Genomic DNA, 12,554 nt, shown 5'->3' with positions numbered 1-12,554 from the left:
ATGTCAAATGTCTTGGACATCTCTTTCTTCACATGGCTATTATTGAGCATCATGTCCTACAATCAACAATATCATCACATAAAGTAAAAGGATTAGAACTTTCATTAGAAAATCTTTTGAAGTAAACACACGGATCTGCCTTGGTTCTTTGGTACCATGACTCATCATAAAAGAGTCAAATTTCTTGTACACTGTCTCGGAGCTTGTTTCAAATTGTATAGGACTCTTCTTCAATTTGCAAACCATGTTGTCCTTTTCTTTCACTTCAAATCCCTCTGGTTGCACCATGTAGATCTCTCTTCCAAGTTACCATGAAGAAATGTAGTTTTTACATCAAGTTGCTCAAGCTCAAGGTCTAAGTTAGCTACTAGGCCTACACTGTACGAATGGAAGTCATCTTTACCACTGGTGAGAAAATCTCCTCAAAGTCGATGCCCTATTCTGTCCAAAACTCTTTACAACAAGTCGAGCTGTGTACTTCATAATTTCTCCATTTTCATCTCTCTTTAGCTTGAACACCTATTTGTTCTCAATGCCTTTCGGCCCTTAGGAAGTTCCACCAGCTCTATGTGCTCATCTCTTGCAATGACTTCATCTCATCTTTCATTGCATTCTACCACTTAGCTTTGTCTTATGAACTTGTGCCTCCTGAAAACTTGTTGGCTCTCCTTCTTCTGTCAATAGTATATACTCTGAAGAAGGGTACCTTTTAGAAGGTTGGTGCTCTCTTTCACACCGTCTTAATGGGGGGTTCTTCTGCTCCTCTTGATGATTGTTGCTCCCCCTACTTAGGAACATCCATAAACAGTCTCATCATCTTTACTATCATTCATGTCAGAGGTTTCCTCATGTGACTTCTTCATTATGTTCATCTTCATTGTTACTGTTGACTGTACATGTGAAGGAATTGTATGAGTTCTATGGACTCATCAACTCTCTCTGACTTCTCAATGATTTCTGGATTTATCCAATTCCGACCCTCGAAGAACACAACAATCTCTGCATCTAACAATTCTTTCTTTTCTGGGTCCATAATCTGTACCCAAATTCCTCATTTTCATACACAGGAAAATATAATGGAATTGCTTTATCATCCAACTGGATCTTTTCTCCTTTGAAATATGCACATATGCTTTGCATCCAACACCCTTAGTGCGAGTATGAAATATTCTCTTAGATCATACTCGTTCTAGTATTTCAAATTCAAAGGAACAGAGAGTGACTTGTTTATGAGATAGCAAGCTGTGAGACTGCTTCTGCCCAAACTGTTTTGGCAACTTTGTCATCTTCAACATGCATCTCACCTTTTCTACAATGGTGCGATTCATTCTCTCAGCCACACCATTGTGTTGTGGAGTTCTAGGCACTGTTTTCTCATGTCAAATTCCATATTTTACACAATATGCTTTAAACTCCTTGGAGGTATACTCTCCCTCATTATCAGAGCGAAGAAATTTCGGCTTATTATATGTCTCTAGTTCTACCATAACATGGAACTCTTGAAAGTAATTAAATACCTGGTCTTTCGTTCTCATGAAATAAACCCACACCTTTCTAGATGCATCATCAATAAATGTTAGAAAGTATCGATTGTCACCCAATGAATCCTCCTCAAAAGGACCACACACATCAGAATAAATCAAGTCCAGCACATTCTGTTTCCTTTCTGATGTTTGACTAAAAGAGACTCTGTGTTTCTTACCAAAAGGGTAGTAGTCGCATAGATCCAAAATCTCATCTTTGGTTGAGGGAATGTGAAGCTTCCTCACTAGAATTCGTAACCCTTTCTCACTCATGTGGCCGAGACGTTGATGCCACAGATTTAAAGAGCTTTCAGCTTGTACTGCATTCAACCCATTCTTGAGTATCTTCACATGGGTTCTTTATAAGGAGTTCCACGATTTCCCTTTTGCTACAATCATTGATCCTTTGATGAACTTCCATTCTCCACTACCAAGGTAATGCTTGAATCCATCTTTGTCCAATGCATCACCTGATATCAAGTTTAGACGTAAATCAAGAATATGTCGCACATCTTTCAGTGTTAACTGATGTCCCAACTCTGTCTACAAACAAATATCACCAATACCCACAATGCTCGAGTGACTAGTATTACCCATCTTCACTGTACCAAGATTTCCAACCTTGTAAGTCATGAAAAACTCTCTATTTAGTGTAACATGATAGCAAACACATGTATCAACTATCCACTCAACTCCTTGGTGACCTTCTACATGTAGATATTGTTCTTTTTCACAAGAAAGAATCACTACATCATCTACAGTTACTGTGGCTGTGGTATTTCTGATCTCATCATCTTTCTTCTGATTTTTGTCTTCATTCTGTAGTCTTTTCCAAACCCTACAACTTTTCTTCATATGACCTTCTTTACGACAGTGATAACATTGTCTTCCCTTAGATTTTGATCTGCCTCTGGACTTGCTATGACCTCTTGATTGTTGTCGGTATTCAGCTCTTCCCCTATTCTCTGTGACAAGGGCCTGTGCACTATTTGTGTTAGTTGACTTCCTTCTTGTATCCTCATTGAATAAGCTGCTAGTAACTAGACTCATAGTAAGAACACCATTCGGAGCTGCATTACTAACTGTCACAACCAATGTCTCCCAACTGTCGGGCAATGATCCCAAGAGCAATAAGGCTTGTAGCTCATCTTCTAAGGTCATCTCCATCACTGACAATTGATTAATCAAGCTCTGGAACTCATTTAAATGCTCAGCAACACCTGCACTTTCTCTGAATTTCAGATTTACTAACTTTCGAATCAAAAACGCTTTGTTACCTGATGTTTTCTTCTCATACAATGACTCCAGCTTCTTCCACAACTCATGTGCACTCTTCTCACTTGCTACATGGTGGTACACGCTATCATCAAGCCACTGTTTGATTGTGCCGACTGCTTTCCGGTTCAATTTTGTCCAATCACTGTCAGACATATCTTTTGGCTTCACACTATCTCCTTCAACCGGCTCATACAAGTCTTTACAGTAAAGGATATCCTCCATCTTGGATTTCCAAATCTGCGAGTTATTATTTGTCAACCTGATCATTGTGCTATTGCCTTCCATCTCAACCTACAAAAGCACTCTTCAAAAAATAAACCTAACAGCTCTGATACCACTTGTTGGGAATTTTGAAACGAATATTACTTTTATATTGTAATCTAGCAATATGAGATGGGTAAATGCACATATTATCCAAGTCTAAAACAGAAGATCAAACACAGAATAAAACAACATCAGATTTACGTGGAAAACCCTCTCAACCTGGAGGGTAAAAAACCATGGGGCCAACCAGCTAATTTCACTATAAACAAGAAACAGATACAAATGTTCTTCTCAACTTTAAACCCTAAGTTGAGGTACACAAACATAGAAAACCAATTTCATTCAAACTCAAGCTAGTCTAGATATAAGACAACAAGAAATTGGAACCTGAAGGTGAAAATGTAAGAGATCTACTGCTTCCTTCTCTTCTTCTTCCTCTGTTTCTTCTCCTCTGTTTCTTCTCTTTTTTGCAGAATGTCTTCTCCCTCTAGAAGTGATAGAATGAGCAACATTATTAGGTTTTGCTTGTTTAATTGAATGCTTGATTGGGCTGGACCCAAAAGCCCAACAGTGTGACTATTTCCACTACTCCCATAGTTTGTTTGAAATTCGACCAACTCAAGCCACTTGTTGGCTCGGGCTCCCTATAAACTGGAACCTCATGTGAGGTAGAATAGAATATCAACTAAGCCTTCAATCATCTTTTACCAAAACCCGCCAATAAAATTTTCTTTACAATTTACGAAATTTTAGAAAATTTTGTAAGAAGTTATAAAGCTCGGTTCTAGCTCAACTAAAAATTTAACACTTATTAAAATTGATTTTCAACTGATTTTCAACCCATTGTAAGTTATCATTCATATTGTAACTCATGTCATAAACGAAAGTTGAAATTTATATATTCAAGTTCACGTATTCTTCAATATTACATAATTATTCAATTTATTGATTTGAATTTGATCATAATATAATTTTAAATTTTCTATAGAAACCAATTAGAATCAATCAACCTAAATAAAAAATACACAAATTTGATTTGAAAATCTCAAAAGATTAAATATTTATTCTTGAACTCTAGCTAAAAAATGGAAACTCAATGAGATTTCCAGCCATTTGTGAATGATGTTGGGAACATTCGAGATCAATCCCGAGTGATATGGTCATGTTTTAACCAAAATTATTTTTTTAAAACTCTTGGATTTCAATTTAAAAATTAATCTAAAGGCCATGTAGTTAGTTTAGATCAATTGGGTTTAGTTCTAATAACCATAAAGAAGCTATCAACAAACTTGAAATTGAATTTAGTTTTGAATCTGGAAAAATTTGAATTTATAGCCAAGTTTGTTAATATTTTCCAACGAGGCTCGGAAGAGGCCTTTGCGGTCTCAGACCATTGTAAACGTGCTCTAAATGGTCATGGGAAGATTCCCATATATTTGGTTTGGAAACACAAAATCAAAACATGAGTTTAGCCCATATGCATGAGTTTAGCATGTGTCGAGTCTGGTTCACCCGCGTGCTCTCCCCACATTGACTGCAACCTAGACCCGGTCCAAATCATATCCAGACCGCGCCTAGGCCATGCTCGAACTGTTCCCCGGAACCGGTGGTCCACCCCGCGCCCTGTCAAATCTACCCCTAGGCCTATTTATTTTCACTTATTGTTTTTATTGTTTTTAACATTTTAAAAATTTCAAACTACTTTTAAAAATTATAAACGCCTTTAAAATACTTTTTAGAGTAAAAAAAATATATATTTTATTAAAGACTTGCTTTGATTTATTTTCAAATTTATATAAGTCCTTTAATTGATATTTTAAATACCCTTTTCTACAAGACATTTATTCTAATATTTTCAAATTAAAATTTCAAAACCTAGGTACATGTTTAAATTTAGAAAAATATTTGAATATATAAAACGTAAAATCTAATTTTATAAATAATTAAAATTTTGTGAAGTACAGTCCGTTCTTTAACGGAAACGGAACTAAAATTTTGTGAAATAGAGTCCGTTCTTTAACAGAAACGGAAGACATAACTCGCTCGAGTGTCACAAAATAACGAACTCAAAAGAATTTCTAGATATACGTTTGTATACGATAAGTATTTTCTTGATTTTAGAAATCAAGTGACAACTCTTTAAAAATTAGAAGCCAATTATTTTAAATAAATAAATTCTAAATTAATATTCATTAAGTAAATCTATCATTTTGGTTTCTCATCTATTTTGATGAGATTTGAGAACAGAGTAAATCATGAGATTTAGACTATTGAAATAATTTATTAATTCTAAAATTAAATTTGATAATAAAATTTGTGAAATAATAAATAATTTTTTTTTTAAAACAAACAAACATGTCCCAAAGCAATGATAATAAATGAAAACGTCGAGCCTTACATTAATATATTAATATTTATTAATATAATAATATTTAATAACCCTAGAAAACGAGGCGAGTTGAATCTCTCTAAACAATCTTCTAGGGTAGTAATTGAGCTCTTAACAAGCTCTCTAAACAAGTTGAGCTCGTACAGCTTGTGAGCCCATCTTAATACATACAAGCTGAGTTAGAGTCTGAATATATGCTAAACGAGCTCCTGGCTCAGCTCGTTTACAACCATAATATTAACCATATAAACCAAGTTTTCACTAAATAACAACATTAGTTATGTTAAATTTGCAATGTTATCCATTCATAATCTGATGGCTTTGTACTCTTTTTAATATCTAATCTCCTATCTAACTCCACCACCCATATGGGTTTAGATATAAACGCATTCAAACGCCTCCATTATTTATTGATGATATCCATCAATGTCTATCCTATAAGAAATTAATATTCAATAATTAATATCTATCCAATAAGAAATAATTGAGTGAGACAATGGACGGTCGAGGTGGCAAGGTGATGGGTAAGAATAGACCGAAATATTAGGATGATGCCCCTACCCATGTGTTGGCTAAATACAAGCCTCCAATTAAGATCATGAAGATGTTACATTTGGAGAGACACGAAACCTCTGTTTGACTGACATAAGTTTGTTTCAAGGGTATTTCATCACATGTATTTACTATATAAATAGCTAGCTTATAAATATCGATTACCTAGCTATCATCAAACATACAAATGGGTCCAATCTAATACCCATAAATATCTAGAATTCCAACCTAATCCTTGGAAGTGACCTTATTCATTCCATTTCAAGGTGTGAATTTTTATATAGTCCTTTACTTAAAAAAAAATATATAAATCATCAAAATAACTGAAGAGATGAATGGTTAATTGTTTAGTGTGATTCCCTCGTGAATTACATTGACCCCTCCCTCGAAGGACCAACTTCTTCACCAATTGAGATAATCATCAAAATAATGAAACTCGGCAATGCGAAAAAAATGAAGGTTTGAGTGCAAAATGTACAAACTCAATGGGGATGACTAAAATGGAGCTATTTGATATAAGTTCTTTTTGAGCATTAAGTTCATGATTCGAAGTTTTTCGTTGGTTGTATCTTGATGTATTTTATTTTTGTTGGTGTTGCTAAATTATGACAAATGATGTCACGTGATTTTGGTCATTATTATAGTTTCCTAGGAAAATTGATCATGATCACAGACAATTTCAATTTATCTAATGAGTGAAGCATTGCTACTAAATGAAACACAAATACATATATTATCATTCTCAAGACTAGAAAAACACAACTTTAAAATATGTCAAAATAGGCATACTAATAATGTCAATAGTTCTTATAAATCATTGTGTTAAAAAGTAATACAAACTCTCAATCAATACTTTATCTCTTTTGGAATCCTAAATGTTATTATAACTTGTTTTAAAGAAAAGATTTTGATCACAATTAACATTTCGAACCCAATCTTAGTCCATGACTCTATACAATTAATGATAATTTAATTAACATTAAATTGTTTGAAGACAACGTTAGACAAATTAGTAAACTCTAAAGCTATTTAATAATATCATTTTATAATGAAAAGTCATGATAGGTAGGTGATAATATTATTATAAAGTGTATTTTTTTTTTCTAAAATATTATATAAAGAATATGAAGACACAATTGGCGTATGGACGGGGACGGGCAATCCATGTGATGTACATTCATCCAAGGAACAACATACATGTGCCTACACATGTTTCTAACCATTTAAGGCCTTGTTTGGTTTATATATTTTCTAAAGAAAATCATCATTATCAATATTGTTTTTTACTTGAAATTTATTTTATCTACATTCATTTCAAATCAAAAATACATCATTTTAATGAGAACTTAACTAACCAATCAACACGTGATGCATTTACATTGATTCGGTTATACAATAATTGTCGAGTTCTTGGATGTGAAGATTGAATGGAATAAATATTGACATTAAATAAATTCTAGATCGCAATCTCATTCATCATTATTGGGATTATCTGGTTTAACAAGAACACTAGAACATGTATAAAAACAGCCCAATTATAAAAAAAACCTTATCCTTACTATTTTGGTTTATGTGCCATGTTTTTGTAAGGGACATTATTTATCTTCTTGTGCTCTTTTGCTTTGTTTGTAATTGTGTTTGGTAATTATGTATATATAGATTATATATATATATATAATGTTTAATAATATATTTTTAGGTAACACTGAATTACAAGATTTTTTTGATTTTTTAAAAATGTTCATGAAATATTAAAAATAAATCGTTCAAGTAAAACCAAATAAAATATGACATAAAAAAAAATCAAAATAAAGGAAAGACAAAAAAAAAAAGACGTAACCACGAACACCATAAAAATTAATGTGCACAAAAGTCTTACAAAGGGCGATGAACCCTCAACCGACGCCAAAAGCTTGGCATAACAACTTTTTTTAGATAACTCTATGTTTTTGCGATAATTTTTTAATCACGATATAGTATTTTTTTTAATTATCTAAATATTATATAGTTTTCCAACATCTCCAAATTCCGAATCATATTCTCCCACTTACATACTCAAAGCCACTTTCATGAGAATAATGTAATGTGTATATGAAGAAGACTTTAACGGGCTCTTTTGTAAGTTATAAGCCCAAACAAAAAGGTTGCAATTGTCCTGCAAATATATGTTTTTGTGGGCCTCCATTTATATGTTTTAAAACTCATACTAATTTTAGGAAAACCAGGCGCTCATTACTATGGGCTTAATAGTTTTATTTATGGGCCTAAACCAAATATTTGATCAAAATAAAAAAAATATTTGGGCCACATTAATTTGTTGTTTAAGTGAGCCCAAAACTTTATTCTGGATACATAGGCCCTGTATAGTCAAGTTTAAAATCTTGGATTATGACATAATAAGTGATTATTTCAAAATAACTTATTTGATATAGGTTATTAAAAATCTGATTATTTAGATCAAATGCACTATGAATAAATAATATTTTAATTGATAATTGAATAATGTAAAGATTAATATATTATTAGATATTAATATATTTGAATTTGATCCCAAATACTCAAAGTAGCCCTATTATGAAACAATGTCAAAGTGCTTGTCTCTATGTGTCAAGGTAGGGAAATTGTGACATATATAGAGAGGCTTATTTGATCATGGGCTATAATTTGAAAGAAAAAAAAATAGTTATACATTTTTAAAAGATAAAACACTTTTTATTGGAAATATTATTGTTTGATGAAAAATTAGTTTAGTTGGATTATTTGATATTAAATGACCAAAATAACCTTATTTTTATTTTTTAATTTGGGTTTATGCCAACCCATGGATTTTACTTTTAACTTAAAATGTTTTATTAAGAATTGAATATAAAATTTTTTTAGTCAAGTCTCTAACAATTAAACTATTCTTAATGGGTTTTAATATTTGTTACTCTTATATTTAAATTTGAAATATTAAGTTATTTAAAATTGAATTAATGATTTGAATATAAGGTAGGTTAAGTAGATTTATATTCATCTTAATAGGCCATTAAAATTTTATAAATGTTGGGCTTTGATTTTTCGTACTAGTTATGTATCTATTATGGTTTTGGGAACTGAATGTTATATAAACTCGAGTTATAACCCTAAACTATCATAATGTAATTTATTTTCTAATCTTCCCAATAATATTAACTCTTTCAAGTGGACATACCTAGGTTTTTTTTAAATTAATAAGAACTAACATGACACTCACAATCGACTCCATTTTAACTAGCCAAACTTTGTCAGCTGGATCACGGTAAATATGGATTATTTCTTTATCATTTATGTACTTTTAACATTATGTTATAACAATAAAAGGTTTGATGATTTATATATATATATATATAATATATATTATATATATATATATATATATATATATATATATATATATATATATATATATATATATATATATATATATATATATATATATATATATATATATATATAGCCTGGATAATGTAAAACTAAAAGAAGAGGTGCAAAACATGTTGCTTAGTAATTTGCTGGATTGTGGATAAGAATCATTCATCATCATCATCACATCGATTTACATGTACAGAAAGCAGCTAGAAGTCGTTTGGAGGCATTGATGGAAGATGATGAACATAATAAAATAAAAAATAAAAAAATAAAAAAGGGAGGGTTTTGATTAATATTGGTAGGTAACCACAAGTTCCCATTGGTCCACAATTTGGTCCTGTACCCATCTGATTCGCCCCATCTTCCTTCCTTCCTTCCTTTAATGTGGGACATTCATTCTCTTACACAAACCCTAGTTTTCTTTTTCTCTTTTTCTTTTTTCTTTTCTTTTTCAGTTTGAAGAGTTACTCTAGTTAAGTGAACTCTGGCATGTCAGATGAGAAAAAAGTTCAGTCAGTGAGTCACATGATGATATATATATAAAGCTAGCTAGCTAGAAGGATCCAATAATAATAATAATATATATTATACTGGTCCAGCCTGTGAAGAAGACACACACTTCCATCTATATATATATATAAATAATTAATACTATTTTTTATTATTATCAAATTTCATTATCCAAAAACACGACAAACATTATTAATATCAATAATTGCACTCTTTGTATTAATTGTAGAGTTTAAAAAGAAAACGACTTGTTTTTTTTATTATTATTATAAATATACATGATTATTTAACAGATATTTGACTAAAAAGTCATTAACTTCATTTTTCACTTAAAAAATTACACTCAAAGTTAAGGTAAAAATGTTATGCTATTTAAAAAAATGTAAGAACTTTATGTATTCTATCATGATTAGGCGATTAATTCTGATTGGATTTTTAAAAGCTTACAATTCTGTAAAAATAGAATAAATTTATATTTACAAATTTTAAAAATGTATTATTTATTAAATAAATAAAATAATTGATTTTATAATTATAACGTTTTTTATTGTTACTTGTTTATTATTATTAGTTAGAATAATTTATATATGAATAATAATAATATATTATTTAAAATTCTTAGTAAATTTTAGATTCTATAAATTTTTAAGTAGCAAACGATTTTAATGTAAGTTTTCGATTTTAATTGATTTGATTAAGATAAATTTAATAATAATAAAAAACACAAATATACAAAAAAAATAATTAATTCGGAGCTTGGGCACAGTTTTGATTTGGGCTCAATAATGTCAATTATTAAGTAAATCCATTGATGATTCCTTTTAAGGCTCAAAAGCCCAAATAAGATCCTCTCCTCTTCTTCTTTTTAATTAATTTATTTAGTATTTAACTCTTTATCACAATTTATTATTGCATCCCTCAAAGAAATATGATCTCATTATTAAAATAAAACATGTTAATATAAACAAACAATTAAGTGTAAATTATTGTCCATGTATTATATATGCACTCAAATTACAAGTAAATAAAAAAGTAACAACATTAAGTAGGATTGAATATTTGTTCAAGAAGAAACAATTGACACAAGTATTATAAGTTTTTTGATCTTGAGCATATCTAATTCAGTCTATTCTCTTCCAATCCTATCCTCCTACAACTATTACCATACTATTTATCTACTAGGGACTAGTTTCCTTAGGCATGTTTGTCTTTTTCGATCTTCGCTCTTCGGCGACACGTACAGTCACGGTCACACGGTCACGGTAGAGGTGCAACGAGGATTCTTGGTCTTTTATCGTTGGCCTTAGAATATGAAGAGTTTTGTCTTAACTAGCACAATAATCATGGGATAACAAATGAGAAAATTGTGAGATTATGTGTAAAATAAGTTCTAATTTGCTAAATGATGTTGAATCCTCGGTTCCCTAGTATTATGAGTTCTTGATAGGATTCTTCGACTTTTGAGGCCTAAGTTTTAGACGTTTGTAATTGAAAGAATATTTAGTAGATCTTTTTTAAATCACATTAATTTGTTGGTGGTTTGATTTTATCTCTAATGAAATATTTTTAATATTTTAATAAATTATATCATAACTTGTATTTGATGAGTTTTTATTGGTCACATTCAATTAGATGAGTTATGTCCTTTTAAAAAATAGAATGTTTGTACAAAGAAAAAACAATTTATACAAGTTTAATGGAAAAATAATTAATAGTACAAGATATAATCAACACCAATTTCGTTGATGGGGTAAAATGAGATTTGTTCTAAAATTAAAGCACAACCACAAAGGAAATCATAAAAAAAAGATCGAGATCCAATGAGTATTTAGTCCAACCCTCGAGTCATTATCATTTTCTAAATAATTTTCATTAATTGATGTAAAAATCACAAAAAGACAAAAAAATAGTAATTGCACAAACTCAAATTCTCACAGGGACTAGATTCACATTAAGTTGGAAGCCCTATGAATAAGATATGAGCTACAAAATTATGTCCTTGTTTGTTCATTTCTTTCTATTTATTGTCCTCTTAGTTGATTCTTCATGTTTTTTTCACTTGTTTAGAATGAATTTATTCAACACTCCTCTCCTTCCACACGATCACCGTTCTCCTTGTTCGAGTTGGGTAGATGGACAAACAAAGGGTCTTGCACTTGAGATCCATCTATCGTCTATGTGTTGTCCTCCTTTCTCGAACGAGTCTCCTCATCAATTGATGTATCCCTAATGCAAAGGAGATGATTGCGCCAATTTGGTATAACTCCATGATAATATTGACGACCAAATCCAACCCCAATACATGACCATTATTAATATTTTTGTTACATACTCTACAATTATTAGTCCATTGGATTCCATAGTAGAATCTCCTATCCTCTAGCTAATTAATCATGAGCCAAAGCAAGAAGCCATGACACAAAAATACATCTCATTGCTCCAATCTCATAAATCTCAAACCTAAGTAAATACATCAATAAACAAAATCACACTATTATAAAATTTTTAAAGGTTTTATTAATTACATGATTGTGACTATATGTAGACTGTAGTTATGAAAACTTTGAAGAGAAAATCTTCATTATAATGATCAACATGGAGGAGATAATCACTCGAATGTGATAGCTAGCTAGATTATACCGGCTAAA

Source organism: Impatiens glandulifera, chromosome 7, assembly GCF_907164915.1.
Source record: "Impatiens glandulifera chromosome 7, dImpGla2.1, whole genome shotgun sequence".
NCBI classification, from domain to species: domain Eukaryota; kingdom Viridiplantae; phylum Streptophyta; class Magnoliopsida; order Ericales; family Balsaminaceae; genus Impatiens; species Impatiens glandulifera.
This window is presented reverse-complemented; position numbering follows the sequence as displayed.